We start from the raw sequence: 26,399 nt of genomic DNA, 5'->3' as shown, positions 1-26,399 counted from the left end.
TGAATGTTTCTGCACAGCATTCATAGTGTAGTGTTTTGTTTGAAGACTAGCTTAAAATTCTTTTGGGTCTATATCCAGGAGAGGAATTGATGGGTCATGCTATAGGTTGGATCTGGAAAGTCCCCCAAAGGCCCATGTCTTCAAGGCTTGGTCTGTGGTGCTCTTATGGTTTGGTGGAGACCTTTAAGGGGTAGAATCTAGTGGGAAGTCTTAGGTCATGGGGGTGTACCCTTAAAGGGGACTATGGACCCTAGTCTTGTTCTCTCTTTTCATCCCTGGCTGCCCCAAGATTTGCTCCACCATCTGCACAACATACTGCCTTACCACGAACCCAAAAGCACTGGGCCAGTCAACAACCATGGGCTGAAACCTCTGAAAATGTAAGCCAAATAATCTTTTCTCTCTTTAATCGATTATTTTGGTTATTGTATTACAGTAAAGGAAGAGTGACTAACACAGGTCATATGTTTTATATTTAAATCATTGAAGAACCTAATGCATCACTAAAATATTTAAATAACTAGACAAAATCATCTTAACAATGGGAAAAAATAATCATTAATTGCAGAACAGAGACAGCAAATACAGCCATTGGAAAAGCTAAATATTAGGGCAGTTGTGTACTCTGGTATGTGTGTACTTTAGCATGCATGTGTTCTAGAAGAAAGGGGAGAGAAAACAAGCAGGATGAGACAGAGTGAGCACTGCCACTCCTGAGCATGAGAATCCATGTGTCTCATAGAAACAACACTGACTCCTGGACCATGAAGACTCCCATATCTTGGGGAACCAGTTCAATAGTGAGGAGAGGAAAACTGTATGGAGAAATGTGATCACACTAACATCATTAACAAGGCTCTCCCCTGTGATTCACAAGAATGGCAAGAATATGCTCATTTAATTTTGAGAGAATCTCCTGAAGTATTTCATGTCTACTGATGCCACGTCAATCGAAAATAGTTACCTTATTTTTGAAATTGCAATTTCACTTTCTTGTCTGTAAGATGTCAGTTCATTTAGCAGACATTTTTTTTTCTGTTCCTTTCTGAGCAGCAGGGGATTACTTTTGAGGTGGGCACTTATGCAAACATTTCTCTTGCAATGGGGCATAGAGCACAGACTGTCAGCTGTGCCCTGCTGGGCAGGGTGAGTGGGGCCCAGGACTGTAGCTCTCCAATTCTCAGGCACCATGGGCAGTATGAAGTCTACCATTGCCAACTTCCTAAGTCATGCCCAACAAGAAAGGGAATCCCTAAGTCTTCATCTGATACCTTTTTTTCCCCACCAGATTATTATGCTTATTTTACAAATGAGCAAAGGGATATTACTGAGTGACACTTCCCAACTTGTCACCTATGGCAGCCTGTGTAGCCTTACTCAATCAGGCACCTTATGCCTAAAGTACCATGGGGGACTTATGGTTCCTAAATGCACCATGCTATCATGCTCTCTCCTGGGCATATGTAAACAGTGTCCTCTCTCTAGGCCACTGTGACCACACCTTCTACTCCTTCCCCTTAATGCCCCTAACACTCCAATCATTAAGACATTGTCATGTACAGCGGCTAACTTCTCACTCATCTTTCAGGAGTGTGCATGGTGGAGGGTGGTGTGGGGACCTTGCTTCTTACTCTGCAGCCTTTGGTGTCTGCAGGGTGCCTGCGGTGCAAGGGCAGTGTGGACACATTTGCTGAACTTAGCAGGAACGTGAGACCACTGCAGCACCTGCCTCCTCCAAATGCTGGCTCTTCAGTCTTTTTTTTTTTTAAGAGAGAGAGAGAATTTCAATTTTTATATTTTAGTTTTTTCGGCAGACACAACATCTTTGTTTGTATGTGGTGCTGAGGATCGAACCCGGGCCACACGCATGCCAGGTGAGCCCCTCTTCAGTCTTTTTAAAACCTAAAGGGATGTGATTTCTCCCCCATCCGCCTTTATAACAATCCACTCCCTTTCTCTCAAGTCAGAAAAATGGTATTTACCTGTGATTAAAAGAGGACACAAGGCCCCTCTCTCTGACAGGCAGTCCCACAGAAAAGTCCTTTTTCACAGAAAAGGGAACTCTGTCCTGGCTGGAGCTGAGAGCCCTCTGCCCTGACTAGAGCAGGCTGAGCACCTCTGCTCCTCTGCAGAAGGGACCTCACCAAGGCCCCTCTGAGAGGACAGGGCCACTGAACCTGGTCCCCGATTCCTGGTCTCAAGCTAGCCTTGGACTCTGATGACTTTTCATTAGGGTGCTCAGGTGAGTGGGACAGGGTCCTTACTTAGGCAACAGGGTAGGCACACATCAACTCTCACCCCATACTGTTGAATCTGCTGCCTCTTGCCACCCCTCGTCCAGTCCAGCTGGCTCAGCACCACACAAGAATTGGCTCAGTTTAACCAGCAAGCAGCGACAGTGTGGTAGTACCCCACCCTTGCTTTTCTCTCACTTTCCTGCTGTTTCAGCCTCAGTCTCCTCCTCTCTTCTCATGGCTGAACAGGTGAGCTGAGTTAAAGCCTCTCTTGGAGCCTGACCACACTGTTCAGTCAGCAGGAGGCCTTCTCCTGGCTGAGTCTCAACCTAGACTGTACACCAGAATCACCTGGCAGCTTTCAAAAATAGTGACATCTGGGTCCCACCCTGGCTATTTTGATGAAAGGCAGCGTGGAGTTCAGGACTTTTAAAAACTCCTAGGTCATTCCAGTAGGTAGCCAGCCATGGTTGAGAACCACTGGCCTAAGGATATTTTCCATTGCATGATTTGTCAGAATTCTGAATTGGGGGGAATTCTATTTCTTTCCCAGTTCAGTCCCTGTATCCCATTTCAGTGTTCTTTCCGGGCGTTCAGCTCCCTAGCCAAAAGTCCCAGGAGGAAAGGGATATGTGGTAAATTTAGGCATCCAAATCTGATGCCAGTTAACCCTGGGGTTGTGCAAAAAATAAAAATAAAAACAAAATCTCCAAATGAACTCTTATGTGCAAGGACAAATACATGTTCTGATTAAGTATAAACACACTGTATCCTTGCAGCAGGACAGTAAAATCGTGATGTCACCCTTCAGGCAGTTTCTGGTCAATCAATGCACACTGAGCACCTACTTTAGGAGTGTCAGGAAAAGCCAGAAGTCTTGTCAAGGTAGTACTTACTTCGGGGGACCTTGCTTGGGTAAATCTTCTGGCATGGTTTGTATTCATTCAGAGGGGGAAAATCTTCCACAGAATGGAACATGAATTTAGACTTGAAGTCATCTGCACATGTGGGAAATGGTAAAGTTTAGTTGGGTTACGGCAGGTCCCACGTTGGATCGCTCCAGGAGAACACATGTCACTCAAAGCAAATGCACTGTGTTCTGCTTGCCTGCTCTGTGCAAAGGTGTTGATGGAAGGGCTATTCCCCCCAAGACATCCATCCACCTTTCAAGTTTTACTGCTTGGCTGGGAGGAGGGGAAGTAGAGTGAGATGAGCAGTGATTTCCCATCACCCGCCAAACTACTCCAACCAACATCTTAAGGAAGCTCCTAAGGGAGCAGAAGTGAGCTCCTGGGAAGAAAAGAGGAGTGTTCCTGTCTCCCTTTCCTGGGCTGACTCCTGTCTTTTGAGCTGGGTCTTATGTCTGACCATAGCCTAGCACACAGAAGGGGGGCAGAGGTGTTGCAGTCACATCCAACTTCAGGTGCCTTTAACTTCCTACCTCCATAGTCCATAGTTTTGCTCCAATTGTCCCCCTACCTCGTGGGCCTTCCACCCACTCCTTGCCCTTATCCAAATCACTCTGGTCTCTCTGGCACTCTGGTCTCCATGGAGAGAGACAGACATACACACAAAGAGAGAATTTAAATACTGGTTTTCTTTTGGTTCTCTAGTCTGAGTCAGAAGTCTAAGAGTAGGCCCTGGAACTATCCAGAAAGTGGTGAAAGAAACCCTATTTCACAGGCTCTGTAGGCTGTCCTGTATTTGTGTGAGCCAACAGTTCACTGGGAAGCATGTAAGCTCTCTCCAGGAGCCAGGAGAAATCACCTCCTCACTGGCACAGTCCCCCATGTGTGCACCTGCTTACCAGTGATGTGCATGCTTGCATTCCGCAGCTGACCTCCGGGCTGCTGGGTGGGGGTCCAGGCAGGGTTCTGCTGGCTCTTGCTTGAAATCTCTGTGGTGGGTGATCTTGCAGGAGGTGCTGGAAGGTGGATTTAGTTTTCCCCCACTGGTCCCTTATGGGGAAGATGACAGGGCATTCAGAGTTAGGAATGGGGACAGTGACGTTATAACTCTATGTGAGAGATTAGACGTTTAGATTTCTGGATATAATATGATATAGTGATTAAAAGGGCAACTGCTTCAGCCAAACTGAGAATGAATCACATTTCTTTCATTGGGACAAATAACAGGTTCTTTGTGCCTTAGTTTTCTTACCCCAAAATGGGAATAATAGGACACATACCTCCTAGGGTTGAGAGGACTAAATGAGTTGATTTCAGTAAAGTGGAACACAGTAAGTGCTTGACAGTTGTGATAATATTAATGATGACCCTCATTACAAGATGGTATAGCTCTCTGGGCATGGTAGGGCATGCCTGTAATCCCAGTGGCTTGAGAGACTGAGTCAGGAGGATTGTGTGTTCAAAGCCAGCCTCAGGAAAAGCAATATGTTAAGCAACTCAGCAAGACCCTGTTTCTAAATAAAATACAAAATAGGACTGGAGATGTGGCTCAGTGGTTGAGTGCCTCTGAGTTCAATCCCAAGTAACTCCCCTCAAGAAAGATGGTACAGCTCAAGGAATAGCCCCACTGCAGAGTGATAGGAACAGCAAAGGTAGTTGCTAGGTGAGGGCCCAGAGGGAGGCCAGAGGAATGGGTCGTAGGAGCATGTTCCTACCCTCAAATTCTGCTCCCACTGAGTTCTGCTCCCACCAGCTCTTCTGCATTGCAATCTGATTATTCTCCTTCAGTTCCAACTTAGATCCTTCCTGACCACCAAGGCCCAACTCAAATCCAACCTACACCCTCAAGCCTTCCCTGGTCAATGGCCAGAGGCTCCTCCCTCCTCTCCCTGTGCTATTCTGTGTGACCCTTGGCAGTCGACAGCCCAGTGTCCTGGCTCCTCACTACAGGTACCACACTGCTGCTTATTCCTCAATGACATTGCCTCCATCACTCTGCCAGTACAACTTCTTTCCCTTCTCCCAAGTTGAGCTGAAGTAGAAGTTACCCCTATTTTATATGTGAAATCAAGTTTCACATCCAAAGACACCAAGGGAGAGGCCAGGTAAGCCTTCTGGAGCAGGTGGGGGTTCCAGCAGCAGCAGCAGCAGAGTGGTGCCCTCTGAGCTCCTGCTTTCCCTGCAGGGTCTGCCCAAAGAGACTGTCCCAGGCTTCTTTCTCTCACTCTTCTCTTTCTCGGCACCTAGGAGTTATTTGATCACACAAGGAGACTAAAGGGCTAAAGAGACTGCTGATCCTCCTCTTGATGGGAACTTGCCCCTCCTTGTGGGAAAGGAGAAGGAAGGAAGGAAAATACAGGCTCCTGCCCCAGCCACGCACAGGCCCTCACCGCATAGTCACAGCAATGCCTGTGAAAGGTGCTGTCGTTATTCCTATTTGTCAGAGTAAATTTAAAAAAAATAAAAACAAGATAAAACAAAACAAAACAAAAAAGCAAACAAGCAACTGGCATCAGATTACACAGGAGTATTCAGGGAACACAGGATCTGAACTCAAATCTCTCAAAATCCAAAATGTGCTTTTCTTTCCACTCCATCATGGACATTTAATATCACAGATACCAGAGGTGCTCACCACTCACAATGTCGGGCCTCCTGGTGACCAGTCAGTTGAAAGAAGAATGATTAAAACCTTATCTCTTCTGATCAACAGTCTTAAAAATACCCTTGCCCTCTGTGCTAGGAATTCTCTCTTAGGAACCTATCATTTAAAAAATATCCAAAGTAGGGCTGGGGTTGTGGCTTAGTGGTAGAGTGCTTGCCTTGCTTGTGTGAACCACTGGCTTTAATCGTCAGCACCACATAAGAAAAAAAATAAATTAATTAAAAAAATAAAAAATATCCAAAGTATGGACTAAAATCTCTATAAAAGTATTTCCTACACTGTTATTCATAATAACAAAAACAGGGAATCAAATATATGTACATATTATCATTTTAATTTACTTATACATTTTAATAATTTGACAAAACTGCTTTTAGTATAGTATTAAATAAAAATACAAAACTGTAAATACAAAATGGTATTAAGCATGTAAATGTACATGTATTCAGAAAAAAAAATGAAAATGACATCCAAATGACAGTTTTCATCTCTAGGCGATATTATTTCTATTTGCTCCACAATAAGCTGGCATTGTTTTTAATTTAAGGAAATACATTTAAGAAACTTTCTGCATCAAAAGATTTACTGACAGAACAAAAAATATGTGCATGGATATGTGTGTGGGGGAGTTGTATATGTGTTAAGTGTGTATGTATACGGGTGTGTGTATGGAGTAGCATTTATTAGGGTGTTTGTGTGTAAGGCTGAGAGAGTGCTTGTAATTGTGTTTGAGCTGTGTGTGTAAATGCAGGTGTGTGTGTGTGTGTATGTGTGGTGGTACCTTTTGTGTAAAGGTGTCAACAGTGCATGAAGTCTACCACTACAGGGACCAGTGAAGTAAGTCATGACCCATCAACACTCAATTCACAATCCTCTCTGCTCTGTAAGTGAAGAATTATTTTTGCTTTTTGGCTAAAGATACAGGCCCTGTTTTCTCCAGTCAGCTGAGAACCTGCCAAAAGGCAGCATGTTAATCCAATCTGCTGAGGGCCAGTGAAGATTCAGGCTGGGAGCCAGACTGGAATAATTCAGGAGAAGACTAAACCAGAGACCTGGGCTGGGAAACAAGCCCCACCCGAGGAGTAGATCTGGAGACAGAAAGTCCATAGTAAAAACAAAACTCTTCTCTAGAGCTCACTTGCTATTCCCTGTTCTAAGCACATCCACGTACATCTTTACAACAACTCCAGGAGGTAGAAAGATTGCTGTCCTCATCTTACAGAGAAGGACGCACAGACAGTTAAGTGGCTGTCCAGGGTCCCAGCCAGTGATGGCAAGAGGATCATGGCCAGAATCCCTCCCTTACCTTCTGCAGGATCTGGGACAAGTCTCCCAGTTCCCCCTGGCCCTTGGTTTGTGTCTCTAAAATGAAAACTTCCATCAATAAAGTCCCATAGAGGGACAAGGTTCTACCCAGAGGCACTGAGTAGCTCTGGACTAAAACCACATTCTGAGACTGGAGCCATCCCACGGTTTGCACGGGGTTCCGCGGTCTGGGCTGCTTTACCTTGGCCTCTGCAGATTCTCCTCTTCTGCAGGAGCGGCTGAGATCCCAGAGGGCCAGGTGGTGCGGGCAAGCCCTGCACGCTGGCCTTCTGCTGTTGGGCCTGGAAGTTGGGGGGAAGCGGGGGAGGGGTTTCGCTGCAGTTGTTAGCGCCTGGCAAGGGAGGCGCTGGCACCGAAGCCCTGGGCGAACAGGAAGCATACAGGGGGAGTGGGGGCGGCGGAGGTGGCGGTGGCGGTGGGGCGGGGGGCTCTGGCACCTCTTGCGCGGGGCTGGCAGGCTCCTCATTGAGTCCTGGATACCCACAGGGTGGGAGGAGAGGGAGAGGGGGCGGATGGGCGAGAGGTGCAAGGGGGCCAGCTGAGGCCTCACTGCCTTGTCACTGAGTAGGGAGGCCAGGGGCAGAGGGGGTGGGGTCGGAGGAAGTGGCGGAGGTGGAGGCGGAGGAGGGCAGGGAACAGTGGGTGCAATGGCAGGAGAGCTCCCTTTGGTCGGTAGGCCCGGTGGGGACACCAGTGAGGCCTTGGTGGGGAAAGAAGATGGTAGAGGTGGAGGTAGGGGGTGAGGAAGTGGAGGTGGGGCGGGCACATTGGGGCGAAGAGGGACTATCCTGGCAGCGCCTTGGGCCTCAGAGGCATTGCCTAGCCTGGAAGATGCAGGGGGGTTAAGCGGGCCACTAATGGTTTTGGTGGGAAGACGGGGAGAAGGTGCTCTTGAACCAGAGGCCTGCCCTGTCTTGCCACCTAGAAATGAAACAAATTCTGGGTTAGCTCAACAACAGAGAAAGGAAGAAGCTAAAGCGCATGGGTGGCACTTGGGACCAGCTGGATGAGCGCCAAGGTCCTTCTTAGCATCAAGGAGCTGTCCTTCCAGACAAGCCCAGGTCAGACCCTAATCTTACTATTCTGTTCTCACCTGCCAATAGCCTTCTCACGTCCAGCCCAGGATGCAGGACTGCTCTGACCTGTGCCCTTCCTCATCTCAAGACCCCTCACATTCATCCACCTTTACCTGCCAGGTGCAGTTGCCCTTATGCTCTGGTTTGGATCCTTAGGTATACCAAGCCCAAACACCTGGCTAGGGAGGTTTTTCTCACTGCTAGCCTTTTATGAACAAGGACATCCTTTGTTTCTATATTGCAAACATAAAATTCATGATTCCCTGAATACATAAGGGAAATCAGCAGGGAAACACTTGTCCTCCACATTCCAGGTCCAATGACCTTGAACCTCCTAGTTACATGGCCTCTAGAAGTTCAAAGCCCTCTTTCCCAAAAACTTACTCTAATTTTCAAAGGGCTGGCTTTTTCCTGATCTCTGAATTTCTCATCCTCTATGTGTCTCCTTCACCACATCATTAAAAATATATATATATTTTTTAGTTATAGTTGGACACAGTACTTTTATTTTATTTATTTATTTTCATGTGGTGCCTAGGATCAAACCCAGGACCTCATACATGCTATGCAAACGCTCTACCACTGAGCCACAACCCCAGCCCAACCACATCACTGAAATCCAATAACTCTTAAACTCAGGGGTAACAACAAATTGCTCGTTTGTGTTTGCTGGACTTTATGGAGGACTGGGGTGAATATGGGGTCCTTGGAGGGAGCTCTGACTCTTGATACAACCTTGCACCACAGTGTTGATTCTCTTCTTCCCCCTCTCTTGCCTCTTGCTAAGGAGAAAAAAGTTTCTCTTCCTGCTTAATGCACTGAAGTTCTGCAATCATTGTTTAAATACGATTTTAAGAGAGGTCACTGTCAGAGGGACTGTCACTGTCTTTTCAGTTCTCCCTTAAAGGAGTTCTGGGGAACACACTTTCCCCTATTTCACTACCCCTATATGTTATATGGCAATATGTGGAAAACACTTGGAAAAATGCTTGCTTCTCATATATACAACTTCCTGGGTGCTGCAGCATAGGGGCAGCTTTTGTTTCAGATTATAAACCCCAGTGTCTATTGAGGGGTTCTGGAGTTTTTCATCCCATATGAATCTCCAGTGTTTCCCCAAACTGGGTACAAATAATTCCTGAAGGACTTGATGTCAAAAGCCAGGCCAAAGGCATAGAAGAAGTGCCTCTGGGGGAAGAAGATAAGTGGGCAGGAGTATGGTGTCTGGGTTTTCGCACTGGTGGCACTCTGGCTATGATGTGACAGTCACCTGGGCAAGAGTACTACAGCTTGGTTGTATCCCTCTATTGAAGATTTTCTTTGAGGAGATTCTGGAAGACATATCTTTGTCGTGAGGAATTAACATAATTTCAGGGGCCAGAACAGCTGGCTGCCTATGCCCAGGAGTAGAAAGCCCTACCTGGTCTTTCCAGGGACAAGATCTATATTTTATATGATGTCTAGGGCAGGGATCATCACAGAGAATCCAGCCTAAAAGTTCTGAAACCTGTTCCCATAGTACACAGAGATGGTGACAGAAAACCCAGGCAGCTCCCTAAATAAGTCAGTGTCTACCTAGATGCCCAGTTGCCAAGTGAAATTTAAAAGAATCATAAACTTCAAAAGCAGAACAGAGCCTACTCTTGAATAACCAATCCAAACTTTTTAAATGATTGAAAATATCATGAATCCAAGATTCAAAAACCCTGAAAGTGAGTCTGTTAAGAGTACAAAATCCTCTGCTTCCTGCTCATGTGGTGGAAGATCAGGTACCAGGAATATTTGGAGCTTGACAGTCCCTGGGTCAGTGATATACCTGGAGTTTATTCATCTTGTTGGCTAAAGAGCACAATAGTAGGAAAACACTTTTTTTTTCTTATGAGATATATATATATATATATATATACCCAATTTGAATGCAAATTTTTAAAACATCCATTGCCCGCTAAAGCACACATAACTGCAATGGACTGATTGTAGTAATGGCCTCAATTACCCTCTCATGCCTAATTCTGTAATCTTTGAATATGATTGACTATTCACATAACCTTTTAATATGATTGAATATGATATCAAGAGATGAAGTCTATTTCCACATCTTTGTCACTTGCTTTGGATGTGATAGGAATCAAAACTTCCTAGCCTGTCAAGTTACTTCTCAGTAGCTTCCAAGACTAAGCCTCAAGGGACTTTATACACATCTTCCATTTATTTTGGAGCCTTGCCACCACCATGATAACAAGCCCTTGAGCAGCCTGCTGGAGACTGAGAGACACGTGGACCTGAGGTAGGTCAAGCCAGTGGTTACAGCCGAGGCCTCAGAGACAGGAAAAACAGGAGAAATCTAAGATAAAGGAAAGCCACCTACCTAACCTCCAGGTTTGCAGATGCTGAGGGAGTAGAGCTGAGATCATTCCACATTGCTAACCCACAGAATCATAGGCTAAATAATAAATGATCATTTAAAACTCTTAAGTTTCTGTGTTCTGTTACATAGCAATGCCTAATTGATACAATGAGTGAAAACCATTACAACTCATGCATCTCTAGTGAGTCCATAGTGATGTCATTATGATGATCTATTATGATTTGCACCTTCTGTTTGGGCAATGCTAAATAATACAAATTGCTCTTCAATTATTAATTGAATAATTTAGTTAGGATGATGATTTGAAAGATTCCTCATGAACAATTCTGTGCTTTAGAAAGTTCCAGTGTTTAACTTTCCAAATACATGATCTCTAATATGACTGTTTATAAAACACATGTCCCTGGGCACATGTGGAACCTACTAGTCACATGTGGATTTCCCAGTTGGTTCCATGAGTTAAGGAGATTTAGACTATGATGTAGCTAGTCCAAATTTTTCCTTACCTGCTACACCCTCTGGCCTGCTGGTCACAACACAGGAAAGCCACCAGCAAAGAGATCTCCCAGGACTGGGGGTGTGTTTCCTCCTCGGGAGTTGGCAGAGCCTCCTCCTTCTTTGTTGCTTGCTTTTGAACCTTCAAAGAGAAGAGCAAGTGGTGAAGATGTGTGAGCAGAGCTGAGCAGTTTCTTCTCACTCTGGGGTTTGACACCATCTCATCAGTGTCCCATTGTCCTCTTTCCAGTGTCGCCCTTGCACTCAGCATCTTCCCCAGGTGCCCTCTGCCTTGATACTCCGCAGACTCATGTGCCTATATATGTCTTCTTCCCTCTACAGCCCTGTCAAAGAGCTAACCATTTGTGGCCAACCACCCTGAAAGGCGACCAAACAAAGGAACCTGAATTCTACCCATTTGCTGGATGCTGATGGGGAATCAGAAGTACACTGCAAATTAGAAAACCTGAACATGGCAGGTGTAGAGTTGGTTGTATTCGCAGCTTGGCATTGGGAAGACTAAACAAAGAAAACCTATGGATTTGATTCAGTCCACCATCTTAACTTGCTGTCCACAGGGGGTTGACCAGGACTACAAGCAGGAAGTAATGGTCTGCAATGATTTCTGCTTCAGAATTTTCCTTCCCCTGGGTTCTTAGACACTGGGCCCACCCAATGATTCCCTATACTCCTTTCTTCAAAACAGGAAGCCTGAAAGCTTGGACATCACTAACTCTAGCCTTTGAGATGTGTGTGATTACCAATTGCAGAACCTGAAAAGATATTCAGCGGAGGCAAAAATCACTGACAGAATGCATTTATAGCCTGAAGCTTTTATGCAGGGAGAAATTAGGACACAGTGCCCACTGATGGCTGAAAGTAGACAGATTATTCTGAGTATTAATGTACATTAATTACTGGAGTCATTATGAAGTGAGTGTTCCAAAAAAAATGGATTAATTTGTTAATTAAGCATAGCCAAGTAGACAGTGGGTCTAAATGGAAACTAATTTATATTATAATCAATTTTGAAAACCCTTTTTTAAAAACATGTCTTTGGCTGGGTGTGGTGCCCCATGCCTGTAATCCCAGCTTCTCAGGAGGCTAAGGCAGGAGGATCGTGTGTTCTAAGCCAGCCACAGCAAAAGTGAGGTACTACACAACTCATAGAGTCCCTGTCTCTAAATAATTAAATACACAATAGGGCTGGAGATGTGGCTCAGTGGTTGAGTGACCCTGAGTTCAGTCCCCAGTACTGCCCCCCTCAAAAAAAGTGTCTTTGTGTGTTATCATATGAGATACAATTATGTTTTTAGGACTAGCTTTAGGACTATCATGCACATCATTGCAAAATATATAAAGACCCAATAATTTACATTATTAAATAATTCAATCTTCCATAATCTGAACACTACCCCACCATAGAAAAAAGAGCAGGTATTATTATCTCCTTCATTTTGCAGATGAGCTAACTGAGCCTCAAAGAAGTTCCCTGGGGCTTGGGGTGTATAGGAGCGTAGTCCAGTGGCAGAGCCTGTGTTTCATTCCTAGTACCAAAACAACAAACAAACAACAACAACAACAAAAAAAAAAAAGAGGCTCCTTGATTTGCCTGGTGGCAGAAGCAGAATTCAACATGAGTTATCTGACCTGCACACAGGCTCCTATTATGTTCTGGAAGACAGAAGGCTGCAGTCATATGATCCTGTGAGATAAAATTTTGAATACATCTTCTTCCTTGTGAAAAACAAAAACTCTTTTTTTTTTTTAATTTGAGAGCTTTATTGTCTATAGTTAAGTTTGAGGACTATGTTGGCACAGGGTAAGGGATCTTTATTTACCCCATGATGGACACACAAAATATGGTACATCCATAAGATGAAACTGTGTGAGAGGGCTGAAGTACTGACACATACTGTATTATGGATGGAGCTTGAAAATGCTGGCCTGAGAGAAGCCAGTCACCAAATGCCACAGAGGACATTATTCCATTCCTATGAAATAACCGGAATAAGCACATCCATAGAGACAGAAAGTAGGTTAGTGGCTGCCAGGGGCTGGGCTGGGAGGAGTGGAGTGACTGTTAATGTGTGTGGGATTTTCTTTTTGGGGTAATAAAAATGTTCTGGAACTAGATAGAGGGAATGGTTCCAACAACATTGTGGATATAGTAAATGCCGCTGAAGGTTTTAAAATGGTAAAAATGGTAAATTGTGTTATATGTGTTTTATACAATGAATAAAAACGTCAACCTACCATGGAGTTGTTTTTGTTTTGTTTTGTTTTTTAACTTTTAGCCTTCGAAAAGTGATGGAAGATACACTCTAAACCATCTCTGACTCTCTTGCCCAGATATCTGCCTGTCCACTGAGCAGGTCTGAGATGGCCTGGTGTGTCTTGCGTCACAAATGCAACCCAGCCAGGGGACTGTGGCTGTGCCCTGCCCTTGCCCCTGCCCTGAGCTTGCGGTAGGCCTGATTGGACTGCTTGCTTACTCTCAATCTGTGGGGCACTGCGGTCATTGATCTGTGTGACTTTTCGCAGGCGAATTCCTTGCTGGATATTGGCCAATAGGCCACTCCAACCTTTCGGATCTGGCTTCCTCAAGCCTGAAGTGTCAGTGCTGATCTGTAAAAGAAGAAGAGGTTTGACTATAATTGCATGTAACATTCACAGAGGAGCAGAACAGCCTGACTCTGGGAGCTCTCCTACTTACATACTCCCTCCCCAAAGCTGACCTCGTCCAGGTAGTTACCTGCAGCTATCACTGGAGACTGCCTCAGTCCTGACCACACCTCTCTTCCTGAAGCCTAGAATGGACTCTTTCTTTTAGAGGCCTCAAGCCAAGTGCCCATCTTGTGCATAAAGTCCTGGAGGCCTCAAGGAGCCCTCAATCATAGCCCCTTTCCCCCCTTACTGGTAAGCTGCACCCACACACTTAGGCTTCCACCTGTGCATCCCTACTTCCTGCTTCCAGGTTCTGAATGATCGCTCTGCCTGGTGTCCCTAGGTTACCCGTGGACCAAATCCTAGACTGCCCCTACCTTGTGGATGGGAGATACTCCTGCTCCAATTGACTCTAGACTACTCTGAGCAGTACTGAGGTGTTGCTCAGTCCTTTGGTGGTCACATCCTTCCAAGGTTAGGGCCCAGGTGGCCCATCTTGGGCCTGTTACGTCTCTTAACTGAAGCCAATTTGGACTCTGGGAGCCGGTTTTGAGGGAAGTGATAGCAATCTTCATGTGATTTTTGGAGCAGAGAGAAGAACCATGGGGTTCCACAGAAATTGGGGCCCAGAAGGTTCAGAGAAAGGTGGGGCAGGGCTATAGTGGCTGAGTGACTGCTAGCTCTGTGCCTGGATGTGTCACATCAGTCTTCATGAATCCTTGTGAGTTTCAAGAGACCTTGTCCTCCCCTTCACAGAGGAAGAAACTGAGTCTATGAAATCATCTCTTGGAGGTCATGGGATTGGGATTCAACTCTAAATGGGCTGAATCCTGAAGGCCACATACTTTTTACTTTGCAGCACTAGTGATCAAGGTCACATGCCATCTTGAGTTTACGGGTCCTAGAGACTGCTGAAATGCTTCATAAGTATCTTAGCAAGAACAACTTTGTCCTAATTCTGCAAGTAGTCCTGAGATCCAACTGCTTTCCTTCCAGATAAAAGGTGTGGGAGGTTGGCAAAAGGGGAGGGAGAGGCTGCACTGGGAGACACAGCCATGGAGATTTGCTGCACTTAGGATGTTAATGCCATGCGACTTTAGAGACCATTAAACACTTTTCAAGGCAAGAAATAATTCCTAGTCCCTACTGAAGAAAAGACTATGTTTCTTTGGGTTTCAGTTTAAATATTATCATTTTGGAGTCTTTTCTGCTCCCAAATTTAAATAAGATCATGAACTCTTCTGTCTTAGAGTGTTATATTTCATTTTCCTCTGTCATATTTATCAGGGCATACAAGTTTATAGTTATCTTTCTATGGTTCTGGCTATGAGTTTTATGTTCATTAACCCCAAGGACTCTCTATTAGTATATACTCAAAGAGTAGAACAGGACCTGGCCTCAGATAGGTTCAAAAACTATTTTCTGTGCAGATGAATGAATAGAGGCGTGAACTACACTTAGGAGGTGTAAGACATTGTCCTTGCTCTAAAGGGCATGCACATGTGCCAGGGTCACGGACACACAGGGAGTTTAGCCAACCTATTACACGATAGAGCACCCATTGAGTCCCATAGAGAGGAAGACCACAGAGGGTTCAGATATGGCCACATGTATGAGCCCAGCACTCTTCAGAGAAGATGTGAGATCTAGGAGGGCCCCTGACATGTACCTGGAATTTATAAATCCTTGCTGTCACTATTTTCTCTTCAACAAAGGGCAAAGTAGGCTTGCTGACTAGAAACTCAGGGGCCCTGTAGTGTCTCAGACTAGAAGTGAAGGCCACTGTGGTTTGGGCTTAAATATGCTGAGTTCGTATTTTCACTGGCTGACTAAGCTCAGGTTATGAATCTTATGCTGGCTTTGACAGGTATGAGCTTCACTGTCTGGATCTTATTTCCTACAAACATGATTTTTGAGATGGGCTTATAAATGATAGTCATTAAGGCACCTGTGAGCAAGTGGCCCAACCCTAATTGGTTGGCTAGATTTAGATATACACATAGATATGTATACTATGAATATCTAACTGCACACAGACAGCAGGATATTTCCCATACAACATGTTCTAAAAATATCCTCTAAAACCATTGATTTCAGAAGTCATTTTGCACTGCAAAGTTTAAGATTTTTAAACTCTTCTTTCATTTTATTTATAAGTAAGGGATCAAGTAAGGGATCAACAGAAATACTAAAACCCTTGCCAAGAGGGTATTATTATTATTATTATTTTTGGTATAAATTTGGTATTACAATCTTATGTGTATTATGGTCAGGGACACAGGAGAGGAAGTGCTTCATCAATTTCTTCCTGGGCACAAGATAAAAAGCAGTGAGTTATAATGATATTCATGGCCTAACTCAGGTCAGGGTTTATAAGGCACATTTTTCCATTTAAAGAAGCACCTGGAATGCAGAGAAAACCCTACTTGTCACTACTGCTGGGAGAGGGGTCCCCTCATTCAACTCACCCTCAATTTCCTATTTATTACCACAATGCACCCCACTTCCTGACCTTGCCTATCCCAGGTGTTGCAGGTCAGGGCTGTGAATTACGATGAGTGGAAAGAATGATTTTTATTTTAGTACCTACTTAGCACATGCATCAATAAATCCCTGATGATGCTATATGACCGATTTGTTAATAAATATGTTCTACATTGTGGCAGGAAATGAGGGTCAGGACACCAAGAACTGGCAGCAACACTTTATTAGTTGCACCAGAGCCCAGAGGGATAATTCCCAAAGTCTGAGCTCTGAGTGCAGCATGGTTTTACTCTGGTATATAAGCAAGTTTGGTTTACTTTTTTTTTTTAATGTGGTGCTGGGGATTAAACCCAGGGCCTCACACATTCGAGACAATGAGCTACAACCTCAGCCCCTTATAAGCAAGTTTGGGGTACATCAAGGCAAGGGAGTTAGTGCAATTCTATTGGAGGGTGCAGTCTACATTTTGAATATGGGTGCAAGCTTGTCAACAGCCTAGGGACTCTTAGCTCATACACTTAGGGACTTTTACTGTACTAAGGGGATTGTTCTGTCCCTGTTGCTTTGTTTCCTGCTTCTGCTGCTGTGGTTTTCTGTGACAGGTACCCGCTATCCGCTGCAAGCTTCTACGGTTAAATGTCACTATGTAGAGCTGCTGTGGGTCAGCGTGCAAACCACAGCCTGGCAGCTCTTAAACTGCTAAAGTCACCATTTTGCTCCACCACAACATCAGCAGAAGCACATGGCAAGTCACATTACATTTACACCATCAGTTCAGATCTGCCCTAAATTTAACATTCCTTCTCCTTTGCTTCTAGTTTTTTTCTGCTCCAGTGTCTGCTTTAGTGATTGTCTTCTAGAGGGCTCCCCCTCACCTGGTATCCTTCCACCCTCTCCTCTCCAGTGAGGCACAGAAGAATTATGAACTGTATAACTAAGGTGTCCATATATATCTGGACTTAATAGGTTTTCTACAAGAGGATGACTTCATTCTCACATTGAAGATCATAGTACCCAATGAGATATGTTCTTACTCCATCCTTAATATTTATACATAATTTCTTTTTCAAAAAAATCTTCTACAACTCTAAGAATTCTTGTTACTGTGGTTACGGGATGCAGTAACAGGAGGGAAGATTCCTGGCTGTTTTATTCTCTGCAAATCCTGATCACTGGTAACTATACTAAAAATATCATAAAGAGAAAGAAAGCCACGCCTGGACACTTTTCCCACTGCAACTATTTACACCAAAAAACGAAATCAAGCCATCATTTCAAAGATAACTAATGTTAACAACATTATTGAGTATGAAGATTGACTGGTTCCACAGGAAGCTTTGGTTCACTCAGTTTCCCTACAACAAGTTTCAAAAGAAATAGCCCAGGATCTGAAAAGATGCAAAATATGCACATTAGCTCATCCCCTTCGGTGTAAAGATGGAAAACCTGAAGTGAGCCAGTAAGAAGATTAGAAGCACCGAACTCGAATGACAGCACTAACAGAGCCAAGGGTCGGATGAAATTGGAGAGGGGCCTTTCTTCTTATCTTGATAAGTTATAAGGTCTTTGCATTTATAAGGGCTTGTCATTCCAACAAATGAGTCAGCCATGATACTGTTTGAAATGCACATCCCCTGTTATTTGCCACCTTGTCACCATATGCCATTCCTGCATCTGTCTGATCCTGGTTTTTGTGACAAATGCTAATAATAATCTAGCCAGCTGATCCAAATCAAGCACGTTATTGCTCTCAAAGGTGATCTAAACCCAGTCAGCCTAACACGGTTTCAGTCTCGCAGTCTCCGTGGTGGCTGTTAAACTAATAGCAGTGCCCGGTTTCCTGGCACGTGGCCTGCTCATCAACCAGCCCTCAGCCTACCCCTTCTCACACTTGACACAGACCCGTGTCAGCAGCCAGGCCACTTGCAATTCATTCCCAAGTCTAAATCACAAGAACATGCCAGAATGGTGGAGTCTCCTGCCTGCTGCTACCGTCTTTATGTAGAACACAGGGAACCCAGGATCCAGAATAGAGATTGAAATATTTTCAGAAAAAAAAAATGAACTCTCTTGTGTGGGACCTGACAGAATGTTCCCTATGTCCCAAATGCACAGAAATCAAGCTGTTCAAGAATGAGGCATTTTGGGATCTGACAGTTCACTGTCTCATTTTTAGAACTTCAAATTGCAATTCAAATCCATGAACAAAAAGAATGAACCTTTTAACCTCCTCTTCTAAAGCCTGATGTCTTAAACCAAAGTGTCTACAGGCCCGTGAGTAGAGCTACCTCATGCTGTGTTGCTACTCTTATCTGTAGGTAAAGCAGAATTAGGAACTTTTCACTGGGGCTGCAGGCTGTAGGTGAGTCTGATCCTGTTCTTTACACCCATAAAAAAAAGCCCACCCATTAAGTTTATCTCAACCTCTGGCACAACTTGGATTGTTACGTGTGGCACAACCTCCTTGCTATCTCGTTCCCAGCAGGCAGCCCATTCCAACCTCCAGTTCTTTTTTCATGAGTGATTTCTCTGGAATCTGGCCCCTCTTCTCCATCCCCGTGATGCTGCCTTAAGGAAGCCCACCAATCCCTCTGCAGTCCACCACTTGCTCTTCCTGCCTCTTGTCTTGCCCTCCTCCACAGCAGCCAGAGTGATCCTTTTAAGGGACATATCATTTAATGTGTCACTCTTTGCTGGCTCCCCACTGCTCTGAGGAACTAATTCAAATCCCCTCTGCTGCATAGGCCTTTTGTCCCACACTTTCCATTTTACACTGGAGTTCACCTACAGAACTTGACTTGAACAAGCTGTGATCTTTGCTCTGTTCACACTTATCTTTTGGCAGTCTTCCAAGGAATTGGTGGATCCAAGAAGGCCAGGTAAGAGCCCTGTCTATGCTCTGGGAGGAACTCTTGCCCCCAGCAGAGCATCTGCTCTCTGGGTCATGTCACTCCACTCATGCCCTGCAATGGCTCTCCAACTCACTCAGAATAGCACAAGCAAAGTCCTCCTTAACATCACTGGCTGGACTTGACCCCCATTTCCTCTTGCTACCCTGCGTGTACCTATGAATGATAGCATTTTTTCAACTAGTGTTATAAAGTAGTGTTATAAAGAATTTGCCGATCCTTTTCTAGATACAAACTACACTTATGGTGATAAATTTAATCACTAATTTTTAGCAATTAAAATTCCAATATGAGTTCAAGGTCCCTTCAATAGGGAATAATTAGAAAAGTAGGAGAATAAATGTCAGGGATGAGAAAAGTAGAAATGAAGGAGTGTGGAAAGAGAGGGATTTGAGAAGTATATACTAGGCCAGCAAGGTCAGGTTTAGAGGCAGGGATTAGAGATTCAACTATCGCAGAGCTATAGATTCAGTAAGGCAATAAACATATAGGTGGTGGGTTGGATACCAGACAAAAACACTTCTTTAAATTCATGTGGTGGTTGTTAGTTTTAAATGATGAAATGAATTTATAAATAGTTCATGGAGACTTCTGGAGAGAGGGGACTTGAATGATGGTTAATAGAAATCAAGAGAAAACTACTTAGTTATTGATGTAACCCAATAATATTTAAGATATGAGTGTTGACTGGACCAGGGGCCGTAGGGGTTAGACTGCCAGGATCTTGTTTTCAGAGAGTATATGTACATATGTGTGTACAAATGTGTATGTGTGCTATTCCATATGTGTGTGTTTATATGGTATATAGACATATACACATTTATATATATATATTTGTGGGTATATATAGGTTTGTGTATGTGTGTGTGTTTTATAATTTATTTTCTAGATCCAAGCTTCTTAGCTGGCCTCCAAAACTAGAATCTCAATCCACCTTTGAGATTACCTTCAGAGGGTCATCTTTAAAGCACTAATCACCTGATTTCCCTTCACAAAATGTCCTTGTGGCTCTCCACTCTTAAGTGAAAGGAGGAATCCAGTCATACTGCCCCAGGTAGCCTTCCCAGGCTGTGATTGGCATCCATTCTAGATTGTTCCAGTGTTTCTTGTTTCCTGCTTTGCAGCCTGTGCTCAGGCTCCTGTCTCTTCTGGGAATGCCCTCACCATAGCCCTGCAATATTTCACAAACTTTTTACCTCCCTTGTAGGCTACACAGCAAGAACAGTTTACAAAGACTTTTTTTTTAACTTCCTCAATTAGACTTTTCCTACTGCCAAACCACATGATTTGTAACTTTCTATGACACTATTTATATCTTGTCCAATATTACAGCCTTTACATATATTTGTCTCTTGTTTTTGAGAGTAGGATCTAAGCCACTTTCTATTACAAAGGCAGACAGATTTTCTTTTCTTTTCTTTTAACTACATACATAAGCAATCTATCTGTATTTGTTAACTTGAATTCCATGTAGGCCTTAACCCTGGATCTTTGGCTCTGACAACCAACGGCTCCCACACAACATGCAGGTGTGGGAGGAGAATCTACTGTCCTGGGAGGGCATCTCACAGCCCAGGTTCTTCCAGAGGGTCCTCTCACTTTCTATTCCTTGGCCACTCTATCCCTGCAAGTGAGAATTCAATTTGTCATCACTCTCGTTTTCAATGGTGGCAATGTTCCCAGGTTTTTAAGTCTAAATTTTAAATTATGAGTAAAGTTTGGTTTAAAAAAAAACCCATACTGGACCTGCAAAGAACAACCTCATTAATTCAAAAATTAAAAAAAAAATTTAAAAAAAAGCCTGAGGCTAGGAGTCAAGGTACAATATGAGGAAGAGATAATAAATAATTCATAGTTTGAACAGTATCTCAATAACTGGGGAGGTTTCTTTTATATTTTCTTTTTACTTTAGACAAAAAGTGCTACCCCCCTCCAAAAAAAAGAGAAAGAAAAAAGAAAAAGAAAGAAAGAAACGTGCCCAACTCCCAGCTGATTAATTTGCAAATTAATGAAATAACACCACTGTCCTTAATTCCAGCTGATGGCACCAGCATTCCCATTTTTGCTAAATGCCTTCCTCATTCATCCAAGTTTGAACCCTCAAAGATACCTATGGCTCTGTCCCCTCTTTCATTTGAAGTAAAAAAGCTTTTGGGAGGACCCATCTCCTCCTCTACTTTAGTATGCATACAGAGGTAGTTTTGGAGTCTGAGGAAGGGAATTAACAAGGGTCTGTGTTATGGATTGGGTGTGAGGAGTACCCCAAAAGCTCATGTGTGAGAAAGTGCAAGAGGTTTAGAGGAGAAATGCTTGGGTTACGGGAGCCTTAAATTAATAAATTAATGCCATGATGAGATTGACTGAGTGGAAACTGAAAGAGGGTAGGGTGTGGAGAGAGGAGGTAGATCACTGGGGACCTGGCTTTGGGGTATATATTTTGTATCTGGCAAGTGGAGTGTCTCTCTGCTTTCTAATAATCACATGAGGCACTTCCCTTCACCACACTCTTCCACCATGATGTCCCTGCCTCACCTGTAGCCCTGAGGAATGGAATCTGTTGTCTATAGACTGAGACCTCTGAAACTGTGAGCCCCCAAATAAACTTTCTCTCCTCTATAGTTCTCTGGTGGGGTCCTTTAGTCACAGCAACGAGAAAGCTGACTAAACAGGCAGCAACATGCAATGAGGTGACAATAACAACATCACAATAACAAAAAGTAATGTGCCAGGCCTTGTCCCAAGTAACCTGAGAGAATTAATTCATTACAAGGGCCCTTGAGCAACCCTTGGATGTAGGTCCTGGTTATGAGGATTCTGTCCACTTGACAGATGAGGCACAGAGGTGAAGCAGACCACCTACTGCCAGAAAGTGTAGAGCTGAGAGGTAATCCCAGGTCAGTCTGGCACTCATAACCACTAAGCTGCAAGCCTCTTCCATAATGTCATCACCCAGGAAATGCAGGGCAGGCCTGCAGCTGGGGGTGGGGGTGGGGCGGGGGAAAACTGCCCTCTGGCCTAGAACCAGGATAGATGCTGCTTCACAAGGAACCAGAGCAGGAAGGAGCAGGCAGGGAAAGGGCATCAGAGAAGGAAAAGGAAGGGCTGTGGGGTGTGCGTGCACGTGTGTGTGTGTGTGTGTGTGTGTGTGTAAGACAAAAGCTTTCAGAAAAGGCTAGTACTATAGAAGCTAAGTGCTAGGCCTCTGCCAGGACCAGAAAGGATGGCCAAGGTGGAAGAAGAAGAACCGGTTAGTGCATTAAATGTGAGCCAGCACCTGCCTTGGCAAGGGAGGACCAGGGGCATTTCAAGTGGAAACTGCACAGAGTAACCCTACGCTGTGCGGCTGATATCTCAACTGTAAACTACTTGTTCCTGAAACTCCCTTGTCAGGTAACACAGATCCTCTTATGCACCAATCTTACTGCTCCACCTCTTTCCAGAGTTGAGTCCCAGTTCTCCTTTCATGCCTCTCTACTGATTGAAGGTAAAATGCAGGGTTTTCAGCAAATGGCTTCCTCATGTTGATTCTGAAATAATAGGGATTATGAACACAGCCCACATATAAAAGGAGACAAAAGTAACAAAAATAGCTAAGGGAGAAATTTCAAAATTCATGGCAAGTGTGAGATGTTTTCAGAGTATTGCCAGTTACGATGATAATGTAAGTGGATTTAGACTTCTTTTTCTCACTGTCATTTTTCTAGGCCTTTTGCATGGAGAATTCAATAGCAGTCTCTGAGTCTGGGCTTGGATTGGATCCTAGAAAAACAATGATCTCCAGCTTTGCCTAAGAAGAGCACCCATGGGATTCTCATCCATTTCAAAGTCTGCTTCCAGACCTCTCTGGGCTGGTCCCCTGGAGCAGCAGATCTGGGATGCCTGACATACGTGCTTCAAAATTCTGTCATCACCCTTGGCTCTCACTCCAGTTCTGGGCACGGCTGATGAAGAATGGAGGGTTTTCCCACCTAGAAACTCAATACAATCTCCTTCAAAATACCAATGACATTCTTCACAAAACTAGAAAAAAAAAAGTCCTAAAATTCATTTGAAAGAATAAAGGACCCAGAATAGCCAAAGCAATTCTCAGTCCAAAAAGCAATGCTGGACGCATGACAAAACCTGACTTCAAATTATACTACAGAACTATAGCAACAAAAAACTGCATGGTACCAGCATAAAACAGACACATGGACCAGTGGTTCAGAATAGAAGACATAGAGACAAACCCACACACATCTACAGTCCTCTGATCATTGACAAAGTTGCCAAAAACACACACTGGAAAAAAGACAGCCTATTGAACAACTGTTGGTGCTGGGAAAACTAGTTATCTATATGTGTAAAAATGAAACTAGACCCTTATCTCTTACCCTGCACAAATATCAACTCAAAATTGATCAAAGACTGAGGAATTAGACCAGAAACTATGCAACTCCTAGGAAAAAACATAGGGTCAACACTCCAGCATATAGGCACAGGCAGTGACTTTCTTAGTAGGATACCTAAAGCTCAGAAAATAATGACAAGAGTTAATAAATAGAATGGCATATAATTAAAAAAACTTCTGTTCAGCAAAGGAAACAATTAGGAATGTGAAGAGATAAACCATAAGATGGAGAAAATATTTGCTAGCTATTTTTTTTCTGACAGAGGATTAATATCCAGAGTATATAAAGAACTAAAAAAACACCCAAAAAAACCCTTCAATTAATAACTGGGTTAATGAATTAAACAGACACATCTCAAAAGAAGAAATACAGATGGTCAACAAATATGTGAAAAAATATTCAGCATCATTAGCTTTTAGGGAAATGTAAAATTGAAACTACAGTGACATTTCATCTTACATCAATCAGAATGGCCATCATTGAGAATACAAATAATAATAAATACTGGAGAAAAAGGAACTTTTATATAGTTGGTGGATTTGCAAATTAGTACAACCACTATGGAAATCAGTGTGGAGGTTCCTCAAAAGACTAGGCACAGAACTACCACATGACCCAGCTATTTTCCTTGGTATTTATTCTAAAAATTTAAAGTCATTGTAATATAGTAATACATGCAAACCATGTTTATAGTGGCGTAATTCACAATAGCCAAAATGTGGGATGTGACGAGGTGTCCACTAATGAATAAATGGATAAAGAAAATGTGGTATACAGACACAATAGAATTTTATTCAGGCATAAAGAAGAATAAAATTGTGTTATTGTTATTTATAGGAAAATGGATGGAACTTGAGAACATTATATTAAAGGTCAAGGTTGTATGTATTCTCTCATTTGTGGAAGGCAGAGTGGAAAAAAGAAAAGAAAGGTGACGGGGGATTCAGTTGAAGAAAGAGACCAGGGATGGGAAAACGGGAGACAGGGATAAGTGCTGGGAAGTGATATTGGCCAAATTATATTGTTATATTGTGTGCATGTACGAATATGTAACAACAAATTCCACCATCATGTACAACTATAATGCACCAGTAAAAATATGTGGAAAGACAAGGAAAAAAAAAAGAATGGAGGCTTGCTTCCTTTCCTATCTGGCCCCAAACCATCCTTTTGTTTTCAGGAGATCCTCCACACCCCTTCAGGTGTCTCTGTGATCCACGCCCTTGCCCTTGACTTCCTCAGTTCTTCCTGAGCCACTGCTTTTGTTGCTTTCTGGCCTGCCAACAACATATTTGCTGGCCTGTAGTTAAGCAGGCAGTGTTGTTGTATAGGGGAAGAGCAGAGCCCAGGTCCCTTATTACTATTCTAGCTGAGTTTTCACTTAAGGAAGCAACTGTTTGCCAGTGGCCAAGTGTTCTTGGTAGATTAAGAACTCTTTCTATGGCTGGTGCCACGGTGCGTGCCCGTAATTCCAGCAACTCAGGAGGCTGTGGCAACTGGTTCACAAGTTCAAAGCCAGCCTCAGCCATTCAATGAGACCCAAGGCAATTTAGTGAGACCCTATCTCAAAATAAAAAAATAAAAAGGGCTGGGGATATGGCTCAGTAGTTAAGCGCCCCTGATTTTAATCACCAGTACCAAAAGGAACTAACAAACAAAAACAACCTTTTCCATCAGTTTTCCATGAGTAAACACAGTCCTTCTTTGCATTGAAAATGTGGGCTCTGGAGTCCCACCATCTTGAATGGGATCCTGGATCTACTATTTATTAGTAGCATAATTTAAGGTAAGTTACCTGACCTCTGGAGGCCTCCATTTTTCTCATCTGTAAAATTGGAAAGAGAATAACAATAGCCACATAAACTGTGGTAAGAAATAAATGAGATAATCTATATATTGAGTTTAAAACAGTGCTTGGCACCTAGTAATTAATAAATGTGAGCTATTAATACCAGCTCTCTCTAATAGTTTCTGATGCACTCCCACCTTTTTCTGTTTTAAAGCTCATATTCCCTGGAATAAAGACAGGGATTTAAAAAAAGAAAAAAGAAATCACTGGATGACAGTTGTGTCACAGGCCTAGGAAACAGCCAGTTCAGATTGGGAAAGAATTGAATAGATTCTAAGCAAGAGACTGTGGATAAAAGATGGATGATATTAGGTATCAAAGGAAAAAAGACTGTCTCCTCTCCTTTCCTCTTCACCCCTATTGAAAACAAAGAGAATCTGTGATTCCATTGAAAAGAGGAGACTGTCCAGGAAAAGTTTCATATGAATAATATTTTTACTTCGTAATTCTGAAAATATTGTTTTTCAGGAATGTTCAACTTTTATTGACAAAGCAAGAAATACTAAACTATGATAGAAGACACATGTTATTATCCTTAACTATAAAGAAGTTGATGGATCTGGGAATATTTAGAAAAAACAATAGACTACAACTAAGTGGGGTTTATTCTGGGAATGCATATAGGAATATCTGGTTCCACAAAGGACAATCAAAAATCTCATTGATTGCATTAACCAATGCAAAAAAAGCATCTGACGAAATCCAACATCCGTTCATAATTAAAAACTCTTACTGAACAAGAAATGGAGGGGAACTTGATCATCCTGATAGAGGGCATTGTCAAAAACACTATAACATCATACTTGAAGGAAGAATATTTTCCTCTTAAAACTAGGAACAAAGCAAGAATGTTCCCTCTCATTAATCTTATTTGACATCATATTGTAAATCCTAGTAAGTGAAATAAGATAATACAAAGAAATAAACAGCATGCAGATTGAAAAGGAAGATGTCAACACTGCATTTGTGGGCTGGGGTTTTGGCTCAGTGGTAGAGCACTTGCCTCACATGTGCAAGGCCCTGGATT

At 43.2% G+C, this 26,399-nt stretch overlaps 1 pseudogene; it reads right to left on the bottom strand.

The window, feature by feature from the left end:
* Positions 1-26,399, bottom strand: part of LOC143386021 (WAS/WASL-interacting protein family member 3-like) — a 38,698-nt pseudogene that overhangs the window by 9,389 nt on the left and 2,910 nt on the right.

This window comes from Callospermophilus lateralis (genome assembly GCF_048772815.1).
Source record: "Callospermophilus lateralis isolate mCalLat2 chromosome 11 unlocalized genomic scaffold, mCalLat2.hap1 SUPER_11_unloc_3, whole genome shotgun sequence".
Lineage (NCBI taxonomy): Eukaryota > Metazoa > Chordata > Mammalia > Rodentia > Sciuridae > Callospermophilus > Callospermophilus lateralis.
The sequence above is the reverse complement of the archived record's forward strand: the minus strand, read 5'-3'. Positions and strand labels throughout refer to the sequence as shown.